This window comes from Camelus dromedarius, chromosome 6 (assembly GCF_036321535.1).
Source record: "Camelus dromedarius isolate mCamDro1 chromosome 6, mCamDro1.pat, whole genome shotgun sequence".
Lineage (NCBI taxonomy): Eukaryota > Metazoa > Chordata > Mammalia > Artiodactyla > Camelidae > Camelus > Camelus dromedarius.
In genome coordinates this window covers 75,882,004-75,907,223 of record NC_087441.1, presented here as the reverse complement: position 1 = coordinate 75,907,223, position 25,220 = coordinate 75,882,004, and the positions used below count along the sequence as shown (strand labels likewise).

At 41.3% G+C, this 25,220-nt stretch overlaps 1 long non-coding RNA gene across 2 annotated transcripts; it reads left to right on the top strand.

Annotated features, from left to right (window-relative positions):
- The first annotated feature begins 177 nt into the window (after positions 1-177).
- On the top strand, positions 178-19,746 carry LOC116154266 (uncharacterized). Of its 2 annotated transcripts, none has more exons than XR_004138077.2 (4): positions 178-332; positions 18,483-18,545; positions 18,679-19,312; positions 19,593-19,746. It is a non-coding gene; the product is annotated as an uncharacterized LOC116154266 (long non-coding RNA). The 2 variants fall into 2 exon arrangements; XR_010381476.1 differs by lacking the exon at positions 178-332 and adding an exon at positions 13,747-13,860.
- Positions 19,747-25,220: the final 5,474 nt, after the last annotated feature.

Sequence of the window (25,220 nt, the reverse complement as noted above, 5' to 3'; positions counted from 1 at the left end):
GAATTTTCACAAGGCATTATGATGTTGGATTATTAACCTCATCTTTGAGAAAGAAGGTATGATGATGGCTTTCCCACTGTATTGCTATGAGCACCTCAGGTACTGACCCTTCCCCTGGGCCCCTGAGGTTTTCAGGTTGAATGGCTGAGTCCAAATAAACACAGCAGGAGACTGTGATCAGAGGTTTCACTCAGTGCAAGGGCTGGAGCCTGGAGGGGGACCGTGGAGAAGGGAGAAGCTGAATCTTCCATGGTCATGTTTTGGGAGTGGTGTCTTGGGATCCAAACGTGATAATGGAGAAAGCAATGTTGAGAACCATCCCCACAGGAAAGGTAAGGGAGAAAGGAACCAGGGACAAAATTCCAAAGAAAGGGGCATTAGTCAGGACAGAAGGTTCAAAACAGGTATGAGCAGTAGATTTAAAGTGGTTGCAGCAACTTAAAAGGACCTGGCCCTCCATTAACAAGTATAATTACAGATGAGCAATCATGTTTACATAACAATAACCGGAAAGTGATGTAAGACCTAAAAAATGCTTCCAAAGGAGCAAAGAAATCTTTCATCTAATTTAGAATGCTATTTTGCATAAGATGCGTCTGAATGCTTTAAATCAAAGTTTAATATGAACCAAAGTTAAAAACTAAAGAAAAAACCAAAAACAGAATAGTAAATAGAAGAACATTTGTAAATTTTGGTTAAGGCAGAGACTTTAAGATAGTAGGAAACTTAGAGGGAAAACAGTTATATTTAATCACATTCAAAAATATATATAATATACATTCTGTATATATTTAGGGATTATTAACCTTAACTTTGAAAAAGAAGGTATGATGTTCTGTAGACCCTAAAAACACTGTATTGCTGTTTTAGTTAGGTCAGGCTAGACCACAGTGACCACATACTGACCATCAAATCTCAGCAGTGTAACCTCGTGAAGTTTCCCCTTTGTTCACATCCCAGTCTGATGCTGTGGGGAAGCCCCCCCTGCGCGGAGCTGCACCGTCAGGACCGCCCATCCTCCTGGGCTGTGGCAGCAGGGCAGGGGTGGAGGGGGCAGGCTGAGGCCATTAGCAGCCTTGGTTCGAAGCTACCCCTGTCCCTTCTGTCCACTGTCCGTCGGCACACTGGTCATCTAGGCCAACTGACGTTGACTGCGTAAGGCAAATTACCCAGCAGGTTAATATTACTTTACATTTTTGAAAACTCATGAGGCCATATAACTTAACTAGTGAATATGATTTCACTTTGCTCTACACACAGTTCTGAGAGATACCTGGCCGACATGTTTTGCGACAAGGCAGCTAGCTTTCGTGTCATTAGTAGGTACTATTCAACAGAAACCACTGCAAAGTCTGCTCTATTTACTGAAACAGTTCGCACCCCCAGTGCTGTGTCGTGGGCCTCCTTTGCTATGATTGGATGATGATGTGACATTTTTTTTTGCTTACGTGATGGATTGAAATTTTCATCTGATTTTTGTATACTTTTCACTTCTGATTCATTTGTGAGGAAGAAAATGTAGTCCATTTTCTTTTTTTTTTTCTGTTTAAAACTTGGGTTTTTTTAGCAGCCATTTGCATATTAGGAATAGCAACTTGTTATCTGCCTTCTGATAGTATGCTAATTGCATATAGTTTCCTCTGTTCATTGTTTTGTATAAGGTATATATTAAATACATAGATACATATACACATGTACACATAAATATATTTAAACTTACATATGTTTATTTTTATATTTATATATAGAGAAAGTTGAGTTAAATATAACCATATTTTCTTTCTAAGTTTCCTATCTACTACCTTAAGGTCTTCCCCTTGACCAAAATCTTACAAATATTCTACATATTCTTTTTTTTATTTTTACAATTCATTTTCATATTTTATTCATATTAAAACTTCATGTAAAGGCAGGGTCAAGGAGGAGCCTCTCGAAGCCAATCACCCTTTAAGTTCCAGGAGTTTCTATCTCATCTGTGCCTCACTCTTTTCTCACAGGTTCTTTCTTTCTAACTAAAATATGTGGAATCCAAAAAAATGACACAAATGAACTTATTTACAAAACAGAAAGAGACTCACAGAGAAAGAAAGCAAAATTATGGTTACCAGAAGAGTGAGCAGGGGAGGGATAAATTGGGAGTTTGGGATTTGCAGATACTAACTACTATATGTAAAATAGGTAAACAACAGGTTTCCACTGTAGAGCACAGGGAACTATGTTCAATATCTTGTAATAACATATAATGAGAAAGACTATATGTATATATGCGTATGACTGAACCACTATACTATACACCAGAGACTAACATAACATCATAAATTGAACATACTTCATATATATATATATCTTCTAAGTGTTTCCATTAATATATTTGGAAATAGTAAACCACTGTTCTTTTATAATAGTCGATAGAAGTTTTTTCTTGACTTGCCTCCGACTAATTAAAAAAATTTAACTCAACAAGCACTTACTGTCTATTGTTCAGTAAGTTACTTACTTCTCTGTGTTCAGTGCTGGGGCAACACTGCCTGAGACACAAATGGGGGTTTATATGACAAGCTTAATTTCCCGCAGGTTCTTCCAGACTTGTGAGATGAGATGTTATTCCCAAAACCAAGACTGTACAGAGTTAAGCTTTCTATTATGGGGCCAATTTCTCATACCCTAATCATCATTTAGAATTTGGTAGCCGGAAGGGAAATAGCAGAAGAATGTTGAATGAGAGGAGCAGGATTGTCTTTTCTGTCCTCTTGTAGGAAAAAAAAAAAAAAAATCTAATTTTCACTTCCTTTTTTTACCAGTTTGTATGTGGTTTAGAGGAAGGAAGTGCTTAGGGGAGAAATCAGTTTCCTAAAGTTTTTAGAACCAAAACACTTAGGAGACTGGCTTTTTCCTTTGCTAAAACAACAACCGTGAACGGATATTTATATAAAGAGTTAGGTCAAACCTAACAACTTAAGAGTTTATTTTTAGATTTCTGCTTGGCCAAGGGGGAAATATGATAAATGAACCTTATGTTCTTAAATGGGCATGCAGTTGAACTCAAACTATTTCAGCAATGTGACAGGAGTCACCGACGAACACAGCTTTCTTAGGCATTGTTTAAGATCCCAAACATTGACAATATTACTGCTGCTTTTTTTTCTTCCTTTTTCTAAAACTTACTTTCAGTTTTAGTACTCAAGATCTCTCTGGTTTTGAAGATGCCAAGACAAAAAGAATAAAGGTTATGTAAACCTAGAGATATAAATAGTGAGTCCAGTAATTCCAGCAGAGCGGGTGGTGGAGCTTCCCTCCCTAGTGTGGACGCCACCAGCCCCCTGTGGCTACTGAGCACTTGAAAGGTGCTAAATCATGAAGTCCGGGAAAAAAAAGGACATTTTACGTAATTACATATCAAATGGCAACATTTTCAGCATGATTTTTTTTAACTTAAACGTATGATTAAAATGAATTGTGCCTGTTTCTTTTTCTTTTTGCAATGTGACTGCAAGAAAATGTTAATTGTATATGTGACTCACAAAATCTTTCTACTGTGCAGCAATGCAGTACCCCCGTGGAATTAAGAGCTGGGCTCTGAAGGCAACCTACATAAGGCTTGGTTCTGTGATTCTTACTTCAGAATCCAGAAGGGCAAGAGGCTTTTCTGCATGAAGCAGCTCTCAAAAGGAATGGAAAAAAATGAGTTAAAATTAGGAATCTGTTGAATTGATGCATCCCCTGGTCCCCCTTCCCCGTCCTCCTGCAGCCAGTTTATAGTATTGAGAAGAAATCAAACCATCCTTGTCCAATGGCTCATGCTCAGGGGATTTGTTGGTCCCCTAATTAGATACGTTAGGCTTCCCCTCCATAGCTGGGCCCTGTTCTCTGAGGAGGCTAAAGCAATTAGGCAGAAGTCCAGATGTCTTCTTTGTATGGGTACATTTTATATATATATATATAGATAGATAGATACAGATCTGACTTTTTAGAAAGATCAAGGGGATTTCGGGGGCATGTATTGGATGCCCCTGAAATAATAGGACGTAGCTGGAAAATAGCAATAATCATTATTTCTTTTCAGCTTTTGCTATGTGTTAAGCATTACCCTTAAGGGCTTTAGAGGTCTTCTCTCATTTAAATTTACACATCAGTTTACTGAAGTAGATAGTAGGCATTTTCTCCATCTTCTGATGGAACGGTATTTCAAAAAGGTTAAGTAATTCCTGGAAGTGACATAGTCAGTGGCAGACGAGGATTGATGGATTAATTCTCACGCAGGTGTACCTGTGGACGTATATTGCTAAGGGCATCTGTCAATAGGTCTGCAGAGCACAGATCACAGCCCAGAGGAGAAAAAGAAATGCACTCATTTTACAGCAAGGCTATCACATTAATGAAAAAAAAAATCTATTAGGATCATCATGTTGTTTTTGCTTGAGCATGAAACAAAATTATTTTCCAAAATTATTTTCAAAATTTCTTGGAGTTCACTCAGGGTGATGGTTTTGAGGTAAAGTCCATAGTTCATTTATCTCTGCTGCCACACCACATAATCCAACACTGAGCACATAGTTAGTGCCTATTTAATGATTGTTGAGTGAGTAAATGGTTATGTGTACCACTGGCTTTCGCTACCGGGGCTTGTCATCTGAACCACAGAGCACAAAAATGTTCTGAGAGATTATTTACTCCATTCTCCCAAGTATAGACATAGCAAACACCATTCTAAATCCGCAGGAGACAAGCTGATTCATTACATACAACGGATGCTTTAGGACATTAGGGCTTCATTCCCTCTTGGAATCCCTTGGAGAACCATACTTCACGTAACCCAGCCTTTGAGGACTACTTTGACTTTAGTCAGGGGTGACAAACTTACAGCCTGGGACAAGTGTGACTCATAGCCTGTTTTTATGAGGTCTCTGAGCCAAGAACGCTTTTTCATTTTTAATGGTCTATCAAGAGAAAAAGAAGAAGAGTACGCAACAGACCACATGTGGCCTGCAATGCCTTAAATAGCTGACTCTTTGCAGAAAAATTCTGATCTCTGCTTTAGGTCAAAGTGGCTGTATATTCAAGTGGAGTAGGATTAACTTACCTGGTCATATTTAGGAAGCCCTTCCTTGTCCATGGTCCCCAAACTCTTCCCTACCAATCTGTCTTCAGGTGGAAAATTCTTACCCGCTTCCTTTTGTGCAAGGACACCAAAACAATGGCTTTACCATCTTCATCCCCCACCAAAGGTCCCTGTAAAAATGAGCATGCCTTCCAGCAGCACAGACTAAAGGTGATGCCTTGGGCTTTGAGTGACTTGGGTTCCAATCTCAGCTCTTACTAGGTGTTGCTTATTGGTGAGAAAGTCAAGCGTGTTGGTTAGTTTCCTCATTCGCCAGCCGCATGGACAGCAGATCTTATTAATAAAGCTGCTCAGTATACAGCATGTGTATTGGTTAGCTACAGCCATGGAACAAATGACACTAAAGGTAGTAGTTTAAAAAACACAAAAGTAACAACACTTACTACCTCATAATTTTGTGGTACAGGAACCCAGGCATGGCTGAGCTGAGTTCTCCAGCCCAAGATCTCTCACAATATATATCCAGGGGTCTGCTGAATCTCCAGTCTCTCAAGATGTCAGTGAATCTACAGTTCAACTGGGCTAAGAACCAATTCCAGGGTCACTCGCTGGTTGCTGGCAGGATTCAGGTCCTTGGCAAACACTGGTCAGAGGATGGGTTAGAGGCTGCCGTCAGTTCCTGCCCCAGGGCCTTTCCAGGGACCTGCTCATAGTACAGCAGTTGGTTTCATGTAATGGAACAAACAAGAGGGATTAAGAGAACACCAGCAGGACCGAAGTCACAGCCTTTTGTAAACTAACTTCAGAAGGCGCATCGCATCACCTATGTTGTGGTATATCCATTAGGAGCAAGTCACTGAGTCCAGCCCAGACTCCAGGGGAACAGCGTTTACAAGGGCAGCAGTATCAGAAGATGGGGAACATTGGGGTCATCTTAGAAGGCTGCTACTACACCCGGACTGTCATGAGGTGGGATGTATACAGGGTGAATCCAATTGGCCTGGTAGGACTAGAGACAAGGCGAAGCCCAGGAGCCCACTTCGGTATCCCTAGGAAGACAGGTGCTGAGCACTACAGCTCTGCAATAAAACAGAAGTGAGCACCTCTCTTGTTCTGTGACTTACAAACTGTGCATCCTTGGACAAGTTATTTTATGTCTCTGAGCCTTTGTTTCCTTGGCTGTAAAATGAAGATCATAATACCTACCCTGCAGAGCAGATGTAAAGATTAAATTAGATAATGTATAGGAAGCACTCAGCCCAGTACCGGGCACATGGTATGTGGCCAGTAGCAACAGCTCTCATTATCTTCCTTCTTACCTACATGCTAGTCCATCGAATGAGCAGTCAGTACTTTTCAAATCACACAGCTCTGTACAAAGAAAATGACACCCAGGAATGCTGTTTCAGAGCATCTCAGTAAGAACAATGTTACATTCGTTTAGCATTTTACAAATGTTTTCCCATGTTTCTTCTCCTTGATCCTCATAAGCTCTGTGTGGGCAGTTTGGGGCTGATTTAGAGTCATAATTGTAAAATGGGAAAACGAAGGAACAGTAAGTTTAAATGACTTACCTAGGATTGCACAATAATCAGTCTATTGGGAAAGCAGAAGATGAAAAGCTGGGGAAGTGATTAGGGGTGTCTGGTGGTGTCAGGACCAATAACACGCTGGGACCAAGTGTACTGGTGAGGCAGGGGGCCACATGGCCAGGAATCCAGAGGGTCACACCCTCCAAAGGACAGAGCAGACCCATGACTCAGGAGCCAGGAAACCAGTGGCAGTCAGGGCTTGCCCGGATCGGAGCTCAGAGCAATGTGTAAGAGAAAAAAATGCAGTCAGGAAATAACCATTCAGTGAATGCAGACGCGAAAAGACAGAAAAGGCCAGGAGGTGAGGCAGTGGGCGGGGGCGGGGTGGGGGGGCAGTGCAAATAAAGAACAAACAAAGGGGACTTGGCAGCAGAGGGAACATCCAAGTGGAGGTTTGATTGCCAAACAGCAGCGAGGAGTGCACGGGGACAGGGCGTTGGTGCAGACGAGGAGCACCCTTAGGGGCACCAGCTCACTTACGCTCTGACTGTACACTTGAGATGCTGACTCTTTTCTGCTGGTAACCTGGTTCCGGAGCTGACTCATTTTAAGTAGGAGAATGACACGACTGGGTTTGTATTTTAGGAAAATCCGTTGGAGTCAGAGAAAAGGACAGAATAATCCAGAAGATTTCATGCAAAACAATTTACTCCCAGAAAAGATTCTGAGAAAAGATTGCACCTCATCGAAACAATCTAATTTTACTCACATTTTCCCACTGTACGCTATCTACCTGGCTCCATTCTTAACCCCTTGTCAGTGATTCCTGTCTGAGAGATGCCTATTTTAGGCAGGAAACTGCTTTAATGGAGCCCCCTATTGTGAATCCTCTTCTGAATGGGAGGGACTGTGGTGGACTTCACCTAGTCACTAACTTCCTAGAGACACAGGGCTGGGGTTTGATGGCCACTGTATTTGTGTGTGTGTGTGTGTGTGTGTGTGTGTGTGTGTGTGTGTGTGTGTGATTTAGAACTGGGTTTCTATTCTATTTCAGAAATGACAACAACAAAAAAAAAAGCGTTTGTTTTTATGGAAATAATGAACCACAGAAGAATTTTTTTTACCATGTGCTTGTGGCCTCTGCCAGTCTACTTGGCAGGGCATGCTGATAAATAGCTTTCTTGCTTTGTGGAAATGATGAATTTAAATAGGACTTCATTTGAAAATGCATCTGGAAAGGGAAGAGATACGCATCACACATATCACAAACACAATGAAGTATCAGCGAGCTGCACCTGACACTTTGTACGCAGACTCCTCTTGCAGTAAGAAAGAAAAGGTGTGGAAATCACCAAATGACACTCAAGAGTCAGCTGCCATTTGTAGAGATGAATATGTAATTCTATGGCATTAAAGAAAGGGATGGCTGTAGTGTGTGAGTGCGTGTGAGTGTATGTGTGTGTGTGTGTGTAGGCAGAAATGGTGGCACAACCCTCAGAAAACAAAAATATCATCATGGAGCCAGGATTGATGCTCCAGATGATCCTAAATCTTTGTTCTTCCTCAATTATTCTCTTAATTCCCAGAATGAAATACCAACTATTGAGGCCAATGCAGAACAGTAATCACTAGCATTGTTCACCAAGAATTTCTGGTTCTCTTCTGAAGATAGGACAGTGTTTTCCCAGCCCTTTAAAGTTTAAAAAGCATCCATGGGACCCTCTTTGGTCCATGAAGTATTGAAAAAGTGATGTGGGTCACATACGAGGAGAGGTGTTAAGGTTTTAAGGGGCAGCGGCTGTTTTATCCCCCTGTGGCAAATTGAGTCTTTTTTTTTTTTTTTTAATGCTTTTTTTTGTTTGTTTTGTTTGGGGGGAGGTAATTAGGTTTATTTTTTTATTTTAAAATTATTATGGTTATTTGTGTAATGGAGGTGCCAGACGGGTGAGGAGGGCACTGCAGCCGCCCAGGTGAGAGGGCACAGTGATGGGGAGAAGAGGGCGGGCTGGGGATGTTTTAATACTGATTTTCATACCTCTGAACGCTAAGCAGAATGAAGAGATGAGAGCATCAAGAATAAGTCTAAGATTTGGGTGGAGGTTGGCCCTATTTCACCGAGATGGGCTGGATATCAGCTGAGGTGCCTTGATAACATTTGCGTTTTGCTGTGGCTTTTAATACCTTAACCCGGATGCTGAGTTCCTGGGAGTTTCAGAACCAGTAGAAGTACTTTTCAGATGCTGCAAGACAGTGCCTCCTTCTAACAAACATAAAAAGGGAAAGAAAGGCGAGGTGAATAAACATTACAAATGACATCAGGTGCCCCACGGTGTCATCAGAAGGGAAAGGCAGGGAGAATTTTATCATTGAGAAGTGTATCCTTTTGTCCGCCACCTCTACTGCCCATCACAGCACTGACACTATGAATAATATGACTTAATCTTGAGTGGCTGGGGGTAGGGGTGGTGGCAAGGGGGACGGTGGTGGCCAGGGCACTTGGAAACGTAGAAGAGCCACCAAGGCTGTGTGTGATCCCCCAAGGATGGACAGTGATTTGACTCATTTGGGGGAAGAGTGGGGAGAGATTCCCACGTGTCTGTCTGCTTTCATCGGGGTGGTGGGGGGAGGAGAAATGGTGAAAACGAACCCTGGTTACCAAAGGGCAACGGGTGCGGAGGGATAAATTAGGGGATGGGGGATTAGCAGATACACACTACTGTATGCGAAAGAGATAAACAAGGACCTGCTGTACAGCACAGGGAGCTATGTTCAAGTTCTTGTAATAACATAATGGAAAAGAATCTGAAAATATAAATGTAGGTATATGCATAACTGAATCACTTTGCTGTACACCTGGAACTAACATTGTAAAGCAAGTACACTTCAATGAAATTTTTTTTTAGAAAAGGAAAGAAAGAAGGGAAAGAAGGAAGGAAAGAACGAAAGAACGAATGAAAGAATGAACGAAAGAAAGAGGAAAAAACTGAGTTTTCTCACTTTGACATGAAAGAAGGATCTCTTCAGGTGATCTGACCTTGAAGCTTTGGTCTTCCCAACAGATTCACCCTCCATCCTTGGTGAAACCTTACCCTTTGTCCCCAAGAGTAAGAAGGTAGGGGAAATCCCTATTTCCCTTCAATGTTAGATCCAAACTCGTTTTAAAAAAAAATTATGAAAGAAGACGATTTGGGCGACAAAACATTAACACTCCATGAAGCTGATGGTCTCCTTTTGGAGAAGGGCAAAATGAGGTGGAAGGCAGGAAGCTTTTATAAGATAAAGAATAAAGAAGAGAAAAATAGAAAATATCTGATGGGCTGGAGCCACAAGGTCCACCTTGTTGGAGGTGAGAAGGCGTGGCGTTTGGGGTCGGCTGACGAGAGGTCCTGCATTTCCAGAGAAGCAGAGCATTGACAGGGAAAATGACCTACGTTTCTGTTTGCTGACTTAGCACCCTAGGCAGGACCGGCTCCCTCGTGGGTCTAGAAAGTTATTTCTAGAAGCAGCTGCGTGACCCTTCCCTTGGTATCCTCGGATCATCCCTTTGACAGAGTGAATGTTCACAGGTGACTTTACTGAGGGAAAGAGATGGAAGGCATAGCGTGAAACTTGATTTTCCAGTTTAACAGGACATAACTTATCTTCTCCATCTTGTTGCTCACACCAGGACAGGAATCTTTCTCAAATTCCTAGTCTGTCCCCAGGAGGCGGGGGTGGTAGGTAGGAAGTAGAGGGAGTCACTGTTCTCTTGGTGTCCACCGCCCAAACACTCACACCGAGACCTCTCCTCTCATCCAGCCTTCCTGCTCAAAACTTCTGTCTTGTTCTTGCACAAAGCCTCCTCACTCCCGGATGATTGGCACTGGGGGTGACCCCTTTCTACCCAGGGGACTGTGGTGTCTGCCTCTTTAAGTTCAAAAGAGTCATATGTGAGCTCTCTGTGGACACGTTCTGGGCAGGAAGGGGTGGGGTCTTTTCCTTACTTTAAACCTTTTGGCATCTCACATCAGTCTACATCCAAGGCTTCCTCTCTGTACACACCCCCTCTAGTAGTTAAGAGCTCAGCCCCTGGGGAGAGACTGCCAGTTTTCAAGTCTTAGCCCTGTTGCCTGCCAAATGAGTGAACTTCAGCATTGACTCAACCTCTCTGAGTCTCAGTTCTTTGTGTAAAGATCGGGGGTAATAATAACAATATCAAACTTGTGGGGTTATTGTGAGGGTTTAATGAGATCATGTAGGTAGAATGCTGACCCCAGTGATTGGTGCTTATTAAATTCTTAATATACATCAACTACTTCTATTATTATTATTATTATTATCGTTTTTATTGTCATCATCATCCAGGTCCTTTTGGAAACCAAAGCATATTTGCAATTTTTTAATAGTGTCAGCCCAGCAGTAGAGAGTCTTAGAGAAATTTCTGAATGTGTGGCTAGAGAATTATCAATCAATAAGAAAATAAGCATCTTTCTGTATTTTCTCTGTCAATCTAAAAATATTTAACTTTCTTATATGATAAAAAGAAAAGTTAAATCCGTGATTTAAAAATGTTTTTAAGGTACCCACTCGACTCTATTGTCTGCTGGTATGAAAATTCTCAAATGCTCAGCCCAGGCTACGCTTTACCATAACTGAGTTACCACATTCACAGTTGCCCCCTGTAAGATTGAAGGGACACTCTTCCCCGGTAAGTTCACTACAGAGCAGTTGTTTGCACATTGCTCTCAGTAGCCATGCACTTTAGTTATGAACCTATGATTCATGAATAAGCTTGGAAACCAAAAGGCAGAGGATGAGCCCCAAAATCCCAGGACTGGAAGAGAGAATAGGAATATTCAAACAGATGGCCCCCAGACAGCCTAGATTTGTGAGTCCTAATCATTATTCTCGGCAGCGGGGAAAATTAAAAATAGTTGGATTTCTATGATGAATAAAGAAGTAGTTTATACAGGCTCTTTCTATTTGGGTTAAAAATAGAAATAGAAATAAAAGCAAAGACACCACCTAATACTCAAGATCCGCTTGAGCAAAAATAGCCACTTCTGAGTTCAGCCGTATTTGCAATGAGAGAGACCCTGTCTTTCTAGAATCTCTGAGAGAGACTCTGTCTTTCTAAAATCTCTCTTCGTTTTGTTCTTTCTTCTCCTTAAAAGACAAAGCCCAAATCAAACCAAAACAAAACAAAGCAAAAAAAAAAAAAAAAAAAAACAAAAAAAAAAAACCAGAGGAGACGAATTATATAATCTGCACACTGCAAGAGTCACCATTTCTATTTCTTATGGCAATTTGAATTGGAAAGGAACACTCAGTCCTAGGACATGGTAATTCATCTGTTTCTTTGTCCGCAACTCCAAGTCGGAGATAATTCAGAGCCACGGCCAATCAGAAAATATAACAAAGCTGTATTAGCTTCTCATTTGTTTCCTGGCGGTCACGGGCCCCTTCCTCGAATCTCAGAAATCCTGCTAGCGACTAGAGGCTCCGTCCAAGCATACCTTGAGTGCTTCAGAAAAAAAGGGGGCAGGGAGGCAGGAATCTGAAAAGGCTCCTCTTTTTGTTCTGTGGACATGTCCTCATTGAGTAGAATATTTCAAAATACTCTCCATCCTTGTTGGTTTCTTAATGCAGCACCAAAATGTAATTTGTATGAAAGCCAAAACTGCAGGCATGCTAAACATGTGGATACCGAGGAAGTGGTTTCCGTAGCAATAACAGGCATGTGAAAGTCAAAACTTCCTTTCCTTCTCATGTGACCTTTTTTTTTCAAAGCAATTCAGAGGGAGGACAATGGAACTGAATTCCAGGCACCCACAGTGTTCATGAATTGCTAAGCATTGTTTCACCAAGGGCCCAAATTACTCAAGACTGCTTGAGCATTTTATTAGTGAAGTTGCTTTGTACTTAAATTGTCCTTCCTCATTTTGTACATCAGTTTTCCTCACTCCTACAGGCCCCTTCTCCACTACTCTGAGAAGGTGCAGATAAACAGTGATCTTAAATACCGCTTAACAGACGGGCTTTGAATGTTCGAAACAGAGCATCACATACAATGTTCATACCTACGTGCTCTTTGGATTTTGGATAATTAAAGTGTATTATTTACTCAGAATAAGTAATATAATTTAATTTTTGGCAACTCCTTAAATGATATTTTAGAAGCATTTACGTTTTCACTCATTCCAATTACCAGTTTATCTTCACCCACTTATCCTATAACTGGGCTACACTGGGCTTACACGTTCCACTTAGTCCTCAAGGTTAAACGGTGGTAACTTATTTAACGGTATACAAGCACACTGGGACCTTTGCCTTCAATTAAACTGCAATGTTCTTGAGGAACGTAAACAGGGCTATCCTAGGAACTCTTTATTTCTCTTTGTAGCCTCTGAATCGTGAATCTCAAAATCACTAACACTACTCAACTTCCTACTGCTGTCATGCTGTGCAGTGACAGCAGGGAGTGTTGTCCGACAGACCCGGGACCCCGGGGAGCTGGGTGACCTCTCCTCTGTGACCTCGTGTGCCCTGGGGCCAATGAGGACTCTCATACTGGACTCAGAAGTGAATAAAGGATGAGTCCTGACAAAAGTGTAAGGATCTCCAGAGAATTCACTCTACAACGCTTGTGAGATTGTTTAGCAAGGACAATCTGTTGCCCAGGCACGCAAGATAATTTTCCACACCTTCAGACAGAGACGGTGGACATGCAAGTTTGTGCTGTTCTCACTGGCCCAGCACTCTCCGCTCTTGGGTGGTGAGAGAGGTCGGGCTTTGGGGAGGTTACTTCTGCATCTGGACGTGCATCCCACAGTGGGTGTGCACTGGGTACCCTCCGTGAGAACTGGTTCTCATTTTCAGCGCCATCCATTCTCTGAGCATCCTCTTCCTTTCCTAACTGAGGCTGGCTCTGGGAGCTGGGCACCAGCTCACATGGCTGATTTGACTAGTCCTGCTGCCACTGGACCCAAGGTCACTAGGAAAGTACTTGATTGTCTTTTGGAGTAGAATCTCCAGGAAAAGACGATGGAAAAAAATTGAACAGAATGATAAGCAATTGCTTGCCCAAATACATTTTGTGTTCATTTGTGGTTGACTCAGCTGGTCGGAGAAAGGTGACTGCAGGAGTTAGGAGTGACCATAGGTAAATCTTTTTATCTCTCTAGGTTTTGGAAACTTGGCTAAAACTACTATTCAAACTGTGTTCCATGGAGCCTTAGAGTTCTGCTATGCTGGGAGCCAGGGACAGTCAATGAAGGAGACACTTAGCAGGTGGGATTCTGGGTGTCTGGGCTCAGAGAAGCTCTGCTTTTACTTAGTGATTTTATGTACTGATTTAACTGGTTAAAAGGGTCCTTTGGCAAAAAAGAAAAAAGGAAAAAGGAAAAAGGAAAGATAATGGCTGGGTATTTTCTAATTTGCTTTCGGCCTTGACACTCTAGAATTGTGCAAGTCAGATGGAGCTTATAGTGCATATTGGAACCAACCAGCAAATACAAAACAACCACAAATGCATGAACCACAAATTCTGTTTCACGACCAAAGACTAATCTTAGTCAGACTCTTATTAATGCCCATTTCGGTCCAGAGTGTTTTGGAAGATGTCATAGAGAATTCACAATAAATCTGTGGCAACTAGTAGAAGAAAACAATATAAAAGCTGGCACAATGTGGGAGGTTAACGTGCTTGTAATTCAGTACAGTTTTCCCTATTATTCAGGGAGTTGAGCGGAGGGAAGTCCCTGATACCAGCAATTCATTTTGGGCTAACTCACATCGACCGATTTTATTAATTCTTCTCAACCTATGAAAATGTCATAGGCACCATTGGGCGTTCAACGGGAATTTGACACAATATTGTAAAATGACTATCATTCAATAAAAAAAAAAATGTTTGAAAAAAAAAAAACAGGTGAAGATTTTAAAAGTAAATGACGTGGTCCACATGGATGGGCAATGTTAGGAAGAAACAAGGCCATGAAGGGGTAGAGGCAGCTCCCCAGGCCCCATGGTGGTTCTCTCATAACAGAGTCCCTCTCTGTCCAGACCTTTTTTTTTTTTTTTAGGAAGTGAGTTAGCTGATACCTGTTCTCTGTTATTCAGTGTCTTCAGAAAAGGCTGGAAGGAGAGCAGCCAGCCTCTCCAGCATGGTTCTACCCTTCTTAGAAAGGCTATTGTTGAACTGCTCGAGTTGGGATGCTTTGATTGTTAGCACATTCGGCAGGCAGTGATTACTGTAATTACAGACCTGGGAAGGTCAAACTGACAAAACCGAGTATCACCGGAGACGACCCACTGCACCAGCTCTTTCTGCACTCTTTAGGATTTGGTGGCGGTGGTTGTCACTGAAAGAATTGCCGAGTGACAAATCTGTAATAAAAAACAACACTGAAAGTCACTGATTTCACAGTTTGCCTTTGACTACTTGGCATCACTCTTCAAGGTCCTGAAGCGAATGCTGCGTTGTGCTTTCAGGTGCAGGTGTAGTTTCGGCTCCGTTACCTTCCTCCCTCATCATGGCCTTGAGTCTGCAGGAGGGACCTAGGTACTTTTTAAAGCATGTCACGAGTCTTCATTGTTTTCCCCTCTTATTTAAATATTTTTTTCTTTGCATGAGTGCAGTGCTGAATACAAAACAAACAGATACGTTATTTGGCTTGCATGCATACTGTGCTGTGGAACATTTAGCAGAAATAGCTCTCATGGAAAGAAAATCCACAAAGTTATATCAAAATAAGTGAAACAATCTTCCTATAATTGCCTAGCTAAAGACGAGAATAAAATTACTTCTCAGGTCCACTAAATATAAACAGTCTTTATGTTCCTTTGTCCTTGTTGATGGCCTTAAGCATAGTTTAAGCAATGATTAAGTAAAAATAGAATCTATTATCATGTATACCATGTGAGTAGTGAAGAAAGATAGGGTGAAAAAAATCCTCTTTCTACAACAGATCACAGTGTGTAGTTCTAGGAAAAGGTATAAGGTCGGAACAAAGGCTGTGTCTGAATGAAGCCAAAAGAAGAGAGGCGGATGGGAATTAATCAAATTCACAAAAATCCAGATGTTTTATGTCCTCGGAGGCAAATATCTGAATTTTGGCTGCCTGAAATCTTCCTGTTTCCTCCAGATGTTTGCTTTCAGGTAGACATTGTCTTAATCTCACATGCCTGATTTCATTATAATTTATCACATCGCTCGAAATTTACAGCGCCTGTAGCAAGACTAAGGATAGGATAGGACAAGTCGTTTCTCATGTTTCAGCAGAGATGACGTTGTTGAAGGATGCTTTTTTTTTAAGGATAAAATCATGCCTCTCATACAAATGCAACAGGAATGTGTGTTGCAGATTGTACTTAACTCATCAATTAATAAGGAAGACAGTAAAATGTTATGATTCATTCAAAGGCGAATTCTTAGAACCTTATGTGGCTGAACAGAGCTAGAGCTACAGGTGCAGATACAGATACAGATACAGATATTTAAGGGAATTTTGAAGTAAAATTACAAATGGATGCAAAGGGGGTCTACCCACAGGGAAGGTCAATTGCATCTTACCAGACACAATTATTTTTTATTTTCATGGATGAGAGTCATTTGCACTGTTACCTGTTTTCTGCAAGTACAGAGCTGTAAAGTAGCTCAAAGGCAAGGAAAGGCAAAGGTAGCCCAGACGAGTGCACTGAACAGTTCCTAGTCTCTTTTATTCCAATTTTGAAAGCTTTATAGCAATTTTTCATAAAAGACTTTGTCTATGAAATGAAAATTATTTATGTATGCAAATATTTCTGAACTCCCCCAGGATTCTTACCTAATGTCACCTCATTTACTACTTTCCTAGACACTCTCCATTATATTTTTGATTCTTGGATATGTCTTGCCTTATGCAACTCCTTCTTTTAATTGCCTCCTATTCACCCTGGTGGTGAGGGAGGGATTCCTGCCCTCATAACCCCGGGAGATGGCCAGACGCACAACCCCGACACTGGACAGATGCGCTCAACAGCAGTTTCTGAGTCACACATAGTCACATCCAGGGCAGGGGGACACTGTGCCGGACAGGGCCACACAGGGCTGCACTTGAAAACAGAGAAAACAAGCAGGGCTGTGGGAGACAGGCTTTGTAGTATCGAGAGGGTGACGTGCCCCCTGGTCCCTCCAGGAGAGTGTGATCGGTTTGTTTGAATAAATCCATCGGCTAGAAACGAGTTGAAGCCCGCTACTCAGGGGTCAGGAAGAACTGCACCTGATCTGTCTGATCACGAGGGTTGTGTAAGTAGGGGGACATTCTCCACTGGAGCCAGTAGGGAAGGAACTTTGTGTTAGCCCAGCGGAGGTCACCGCACTTCTACCGGGTGCCAATGCAGCACCTAACAGTGAGCCTTCATTGGGGCCTTAAGTCCCCCTTTTTGAGAGTAGCACCTAAATCTACCCATTGAGTAAACAATTTATTGAGCTCCTACTATGCGCCTGGTGCTGCTCCAGCTGCTGGACGTACAGTGGTGGAAAAATAAAGACCCCTGTCTTACATTCTATGGAGGGTCGATATACAAACATAAAATACTCAGTATGAATGAGAGAGCAATGAAGAAATCGTAGAATTGAAATTTAGAGTGATCGGGGCAGGAGCACTGTTTTGACGCTTTAAAAATGGTCACTGGGGAGGCCCTACTGTGGAGATGAGCTGTGGGAGCGAGACAGGAGGACCTCTGGTGAAAGACCTTGGAGATGGAGAGACAAGCGGGTACCGCAGGCCTGGAGCAGGAGACTGGTGTCGTGTTCAAGCGTCCAGGACGATGTGAGGAGTGAGCCAGTGGAGGAGTATACGGAGATGGGGTCCCACTGAGACGCAGATGGTTGGAACATGAATTGTGCAGGACTTTCTAGCCTTCAGTTTTTACTGAAGGAGTTGGGAACCCATTGAAAGGATTTAGACAGAAGATGAAAGATTCCTATCTTCTCTTTCATCTCTCGGAAGAACTAGAGCAGTACTGAGAATATAAAGGCTGCTCAATAAGTTGTCAGTGGCCAATTGTAAAGGAAGCAACCCCTTCTTTTACTGCTTTCCACAATTTTCTACCACGATCACAATTAGATGTAGGTGCTTTCTCATCCACAATGTATGCTCACTGCAGAGAAATGGACTCTCAGAAGATTCAGCTTACATGCAGTTGACTTTTTGAGGCAATGCCTATCTCTTCCCTGATTGATCTGCCAGCAGACCTGGATCTTCATGCCCCAGAACACGGAGGGAAAGGAGCAACTAATACACTCACACGCGGCGAGGGATATAGTCTCCCTGCTCATGCAAATTCTAGAATTTCTGGCAGCCCTCTCCCATGGGACAAGGAATGTTTGAACTTTGATGCATTAAACATATTTCAACTAGCTTTTCTTCTTCATAAATTCGGTTTATGTGATAGAAATACATTTCAAGCTGTATAGCAGTGATAAATTTACACTGAGATGGTCTCATAGTTTTTCCTCCTATGAACAAGTTCACATATAAAAACGGCACGTGTCATAAATTCTGAGATCAGCAACTTGACTCTATACGGTGCAGTTTGACAGGCAAGACTCATAATTTAGGCCATTCATGTTTTTCCTGAGTAAATATGTATCCATCACTGGCATAATTACCCCCTCTTCATCTTCTGCCCCCTTGGTCATGGATTTGGTGTTCTCACCATGAGCGCCTAGAGAGAGTGGGCGGCATGTGCAATACAATAAGTGCTGGGGATGACAAGAGAATGTTGGAGGCATCACTTCATCTCCTGCAGGAACCTGTCCTTCTGAGCCCTGAAGCTGATGGTTTAGTTTTAACCCACACGCATCAACAAGACTCAAGCAAAGGATGTCAGTGAGGGCCCCCTAACCTCTCTGTCTTTGCTCCTAGAATGAAAACGGCCCGCAGGCCCGTGGAGACTCTTGGAAGCCGCGGTTCTAGTACAAACAGCAGGTAGAGGAGACCGCGGGGTGGGGTGGGGGGGCACGGGAACAGGAGGAGGAGGAAAGGGGGCAGAGGGAAGATGGAGAGAGAGCTCTTCAGGGTGCTCCCTGGCCTTGGATTAAGGTCGGGCTGATGGGTCCAGCCAGCAGGTACCACGGCACTGACAGTGACCAGGCGGGACGGAGGACTGCACCATCAGAGCCACCAGGATGGCTGGGAGTCAGTGGCAAGTCCTGCACACATGAGTGGCCTCCAGTCATCCCTACAAGCTGGTCCGGATACCACTGCCCTAATCCGAAGGAAGGCCTTAAAATGAAAAGCATCCTCCCCGTGGGGGGAGGATTTTTCTGAAGGTGGACTTTTGCATCTTCAGTAAGGAATTCTGCCACGTGGTCAGCCTCCTTCCCCCACATGCCCTTTCCCCTCCCCCTCCCCCCACCCCTTTGCCGGACTCCCCGCCCCGCCGCTTTCCAGTGTGTCTGCCGCCTGCACTCAGCTTTTTGGAATTCAGTGGGTGGCAGGGGTTTTCTCCTCTGTTTCATGCACTCGGCCATTCAGGAAGGGAAAAAGTATGATCTCTGACACTTGCTTTTTGTGAACATTTTGATGAAAAGACAAATGAGAGTCACAAATCTTAAGGAAGATGGTAGAGGAGCTGTGGAAGTCACCTTATTTCTCACCAGCAGCAGCTCCTCTCTCAGACCATCCCCAAAACGCTGGCACGTATCCAACAGCCCGATTTGGAGAGGATCCTAGTTATTCAAGCCCCGAATACAGTAAGTTGGGTAACGGTTCGTTGCATAAGCAGTCTCTCCCCTCTCTAAGCCTTTCACCCTGCTCATCTTCGCTGTTTCCCTCTTTCATTAAATTCCTTTGAAGTGGTGGATTATTATTTTTTTTTTCTGTCTTTGAAAATTCCTTCTGGCTAGTGGATTTCAGAAGTGCTTTAAACTTTTCCCCTCCTCTTTTGAATTAATACTGTACTCCACATTTTTTTCTCCTTTCCATTTTCGGGGACCAACTACTGTGTTGTTTTCTATTACATTTTCATTTCAGAACTGTTTGAAAATGGAGCTCACACCATGCACGTGAATATTTCGCCTCCTCTTAGCTGATTCCATCAGCATGGATACCATTATTCCTACAATTGCATGAATAATTTATTTCACCATTGTAAAAGTTTAATAAAAGTTTTCTTGTCTTTATCAAATTCCATGTTCCTTTTTTTTCATTTTATGGCAGCAGCCTAATCAGAATATAAAGCAGTCCATATCAAAAAGCAATGAATGGCATGGATTGCAGCATTAAAACTTTTGTGTCTATTTTATTGCCATTTTACTTATGATTAAATCAGACTTTATATATGGAGAAAACATGGTAGCTCTGCAGATCTAAGCATGGCCAGCACTGACCCGTTAGTGCCAATTATAGGTTAGAAAATATTGTGAATCGCATTGTTACAACTGAGATGCCCAGCCTCGTTTGTACTATCCAACCAAACACATGACACCTTTCCACGCACGTGTGTATGTGTGTGTGTGATCGTCTACCCAGTGTAACATGATATTAGTGATGAATTCCTAATCCCAGATGAGTATTGTTTCTTACATGAACAGAAGCAGTAAAAACAAATAGTTGTTCAGAATGAATTTTCCTTTAAACCTGCAAATTAGCCACTTTCAGCCAGTGAAACTACTCTGCAGATTAAAAGTCTCTTACTATCGACCTGTGTTTCTTTAATGTTCCTTTAGGGTGGTGGGTCTTACAAACAAGAGCCATCATCATTTATATCTACATCACATCACAAGTACGTCACATTATTATCAAACACTGGATGCTGAGCTAGGTACGGTCTTTTCACATCCTCGCATGCTAAATAGCTGAAAGGTAGAAATTAACACAGGATGGCTAGGAAGAATCCAAGAAGGCATTTATCTGATAAGGGATGGAAGCATTTACCACGTCACAACAGAGGAAAAATGGTTCTTCACAGTCCACAAAATAATCATTTGCTGACACAGGTCCACAATCTCTTATGTTAAACTCTTGGAACCAGGATGTGATTTATCAATCAGAATTGGGGGATTTTAGAGAAGTCATTTAATACATCTACTATGTATCATGGAACATCGCTGGGGGCTTGGAGCAGCCCCCTACAAGAAAATGTTTCGTATTTCTTCAGCCAAAGTTATAAATGTTCATTGTATGTGGGTTAATTACTGACTATAGATACTTTTGTGTCCATTCGGATCAGGTTCTGTTGCCAAATGAGTTCAGACCAGGTCAGGTTTCACTGTAGAATAGCCCCTTTGGGTGTTTTGTGATTGTACCTACATGTAGGATTTGTACCTACATGTCAATAAACATCTGTGAATGCCTGCATGGTCTGGGTAAGGTGCTAGATACTCTGCTTAAATCAGATATGACCAAGTCCCTCCTCCCAAGAAACATACAGCCTAGTTCATGAGACACTTAAGCAAACCAATATTTATATGTTTGCATTGTATGTTAAAGGAAAAAAGAAAGCATTCAGATGACACTAGAAAAGTTCTTAAAGAAGTTTTATAAATTCTATAAGAAATATTTTTCATAAATGAATGTACATAAATTTCATACACTCCCAAGAGAATTGTACTTCTGTACTGGCTTTAGGAACCAAGCCATAAACACAGCATAAAATTCTAAACCTCCAAAATCCCCTAGAAGTACAAGTGAGCTTTTACTAGATTATGCCATAGTAAGAAACCATTTCTAGATTCCAGTGGTTTGCAAGAAAAATGGTTTATTTTCAGTTCCTGTTCCATACAGATCGTTTCGCGTGTCTTCTTTTTTCTGGGAACTGAAGGATCAGCTCTTACCTGGAACATGGCTCTTCTTAGAAAAAAAGGAAGAGGATTCATGGCAGAACCATGCAACGGCTCTCAACGAATCTGCCCAGATGTGGACAGGACACTGCTATTCAGATTTCATCAGCCAAAGCAAGTCACATGGTAAAATGACAACAGTTAAGCTAATCTTTCCACATGAATGTCCCATAGTGGTGCTCAATAAAAAACAGGCAGCAAACATTGACATAAATCCAGTCTTACCAACGTGGCGTCCTCATGCTATGAACAGTGTCCTTCATTGACTGGGGTGCCCTGTCCCCTCAAGTCAGTACGACCATCTCCCTACATTGAACAAGTGGTGAATCAGTCCCCTCAACTAGCAAGAGGGCCATTCCTATCAACTGGAAAATGGAAAATGTGTCTTGTGTAGAAAAAACGGGAGTTTGGCAGGATAGAGGCTGATGAATATACTAAACAGTACAAGAATTACGAGCTTCTGAGGAGATATTGGCCGACAAAAGACAAGTGGGCCCTTGGAAATGGGCAAAGAGGTCTATCACCATTGCATGATAGGTCAGCAACAACAACAAAAGGCCATTCAGACTTTTCTGGACTCATGTTTTAAATTATTTCAATAATTTAACTTAAAAATGAAATACTTTAGGGGAGAGGGTGTAGCTCAGTGGTAGAGGGTGTGCTTAGAATGTGTGAGATCCTGGGTTCAATACTCCAGTAAAAATAAGTAAATAAACAAAAAAAATTTTAAAGCCTAATTACCTCCTCCACAAAAAAAACTTTTTTTGAAATAAAGCAAAATGCTTCTACATTGAACTATCATTGGATGGATGCATTGTGATTGTTTAGAAAAATTAAAGCTGGAAAATTCATACACATATTTGATAACCTAGAAACATTTGTTTCCAATCATGTGTCCACTGGATCAGGAGCATAGAATGAAACACAAGGATGGAAGATGGAGGATTAGGGGTCTATTTCCAAGACGGTAATTGAAAGTAATGACATTTTGTCTGTGGAATATGCAGTGATCTCTGAAGGAAGTAGGACCAGCCTTATTTAAAAAAAAAAACTAGTAAATACACTTATTCTCTCTCTCTCACGCTCTTAAACACAGCATCTCATTTTGATCTTCTTGTGATCATAAAATGATAAGAAATTGTAGAGGTCCCAGAAAAGAGGAAGAAAAAATTATTAATGGCATCAAAATGTGTGTATATATAAAATATTATACATTACCTATATATTCTATACATCAAGTAAAAGCCTAAAGCTATATAAAAAATCATATTTCCATATTTATGAAGAAGGCTATCTATAAGTTACAATTTTTTCAAAATCTTGCTTCAGGACAGAATCAGAAGAAGTGGAATTTATTTGAATCCAAAGATATAGGATCTTGAAGCATTAGTCATATTCATATATACTTGGTTACAGTAATTTCCTATAAATATTATTTAAATATTATCTGAAATTAGATAATCTCATAATTCAATTTGTGTGAGCATGATTAACTTACATATCTCTATTTTTTAATACATGATGAATAACAGCAATTCTGGGCCTTGTTTGCAAACATTAGAAACAAGTCTATTCAAAGCAGAAAAGGAACTTATTTATAAAGATAGAGGTGCTTGTGGTTAAGATGTATAAAGTCACAGGATCGCTGTTTCCACTCTAACAAAAAGAACAAGGCAGATAAACTATAAATTATGTTTTTTTTTTTCATTAGAGCGCTGAAGGTAAAAAGATATGTAAATGAATTAAATTCTAGAAAGGAAAGAACCCTCCCTAGGAGAGAAGATGCTAACCCTACCCCATGGGCACAGCAGAGGAGGAGCAAGTCACCATAGACGGAGGTAAAGAGAAACTAGCCAACATTTTAATAACCCTTTACTAGCCACAGGTGGCTGTCACACTGGGTGAGGATCCCAAGGAGGTCCTGTGAGTGTGTGCTTCCACACCTGATCACCAGTCTCTCCCCAAGAGGCCTTCCCTAAACACATGCACAGTCAGGGCAGGTGGGCAGCAGGGCAGGAGGGCAGAGAGACATCTCCGCCCCTGAGGCTTGGCAGCCTGCACACCGTGATGCTCTGAAGCCCTGGGTCAGGGAAGAGGGGAGAGAGATTTTCTGCAAGGTACGTAAGTCCATAGTGCCTGGAAGCTGGAGACGTGATAGCAGAGCTAAGAAACAGCATCCCTTAAGTCACTTGGGGCCTTTATCCAAGGGCAAGACAGTAGCAGGCCAGAATCCAAGGGCAAAGCAGCAGAGTAGAAAGCGATTTTGTGAGGCTCAGAAAGTCAGAAGCTGGCTGGAGAGCCAGGAGAGTACCACAGGGACCTCTCAGAATGGGTGGCATGGAAAGAGAGATGTTGGGCTGTAAAGCATAAAGAATTATATCGGTGCTCAGCTCAGCTAGTCCCAACCCTTCTCATAAAACATTTGAAAACTCTGGCAAACTGACAGATTTCACAAAAGCTACAATAAACTTCAGACCCAGCTCAACTTCAGATTAGATTGACTCAGCTTTATCACCTGCAGCCTGTCACAGTCAGAGACATTCCTTTTTCTCTAGTAAACTGTATTTACAGTCCTTTTACTCACAATTTCCAGTATGAAATTAAAAAATTGTGGATATGCAAACAAGCAGGGCAATGTGATCCCTCAACACAATGACTGATCAGTAGAAGTAGATCCAAATGTGTCCAAAATGTTGGAATTAGCAAATAAAATGTTAATATAAATGTAGTTTAAAAACTAAAAATAGACTTACCATACGATCCAGCAATCCCACTCCTGGGCACATATCCAGAGGGAACTCTAATTCGAAAAGATACATGCACCCCAATGTTCATAGCAGCACTATTTACAATAGCCAAGACATGGAAGTTACCTAAATGTCCATTGACAGATGACTAGATAAAGAAGATGTGGTGTATATTTACAACACAATACTACTCAGCCATAAAAAAGAATAAAATAATGCCATTTGCAGCAACATAGATAGACCTAGAGATCATCATTCTAAATGAAGTAAGCCAGAAAGAGAAAGATACCACATGATATCACTTATATGTGGAAACCAAAAAAAAAAAAAAAAAAAGACACAAATGAGCTTGTTTACAAAACAGAGACAGACTCACAGAGAACAAACTTTATGGTTACTGGAGGGAAAGGAGATAAGAAGGGATAAATTAGGGGTCGAAAATTTGCAGATATTAACTACTATATATAAAATAGATAAACAGCAAGTGTCTACTATATAGCACAGGGAACTATATTCAATATCTTATAGTAACCTATAATGAAAAAAAGGTGAAAACGAATGTATGTAGGTATATATATGACTGAAGCATTATGTTGTACACCAGAAATTGACACAAAATTGTAAACTGACTATACTTCAATTTTTTTTAAAGTGGTTAAAAATAAATAAATAAATAAATAAATAAATAAATAAATAAATAAATAAATAAATAAAATGTGGCCCGAAAAAGCTAATGGAAAAGATAGTCAACATGTGGAGACAGATGGGGAATTTCATTTCAGTCTAGTATTAGGTGCTCTTACCTGAAAAAAAAAAGAAAAAGAAAAGAAAAGAAATTTCAAGAATTATAAATACAATACCATTCACATCAAATTCATTCCATTTATTTTACAGGAGCCAAGAAAAGCAGAAGAAAGGATCAGTAAATCCAGAGTCAAAGTAATTGAAATTATCCAAACTTAACATAAAAGAGAAAAAAAAGGTTAAATAAGTGAGAAAAGCATCCCAAATCATCAAATGTACATGTACTGAATTCCAAGAAGTAGATTAGAAAGAAAATGGAGCCAAAGAAG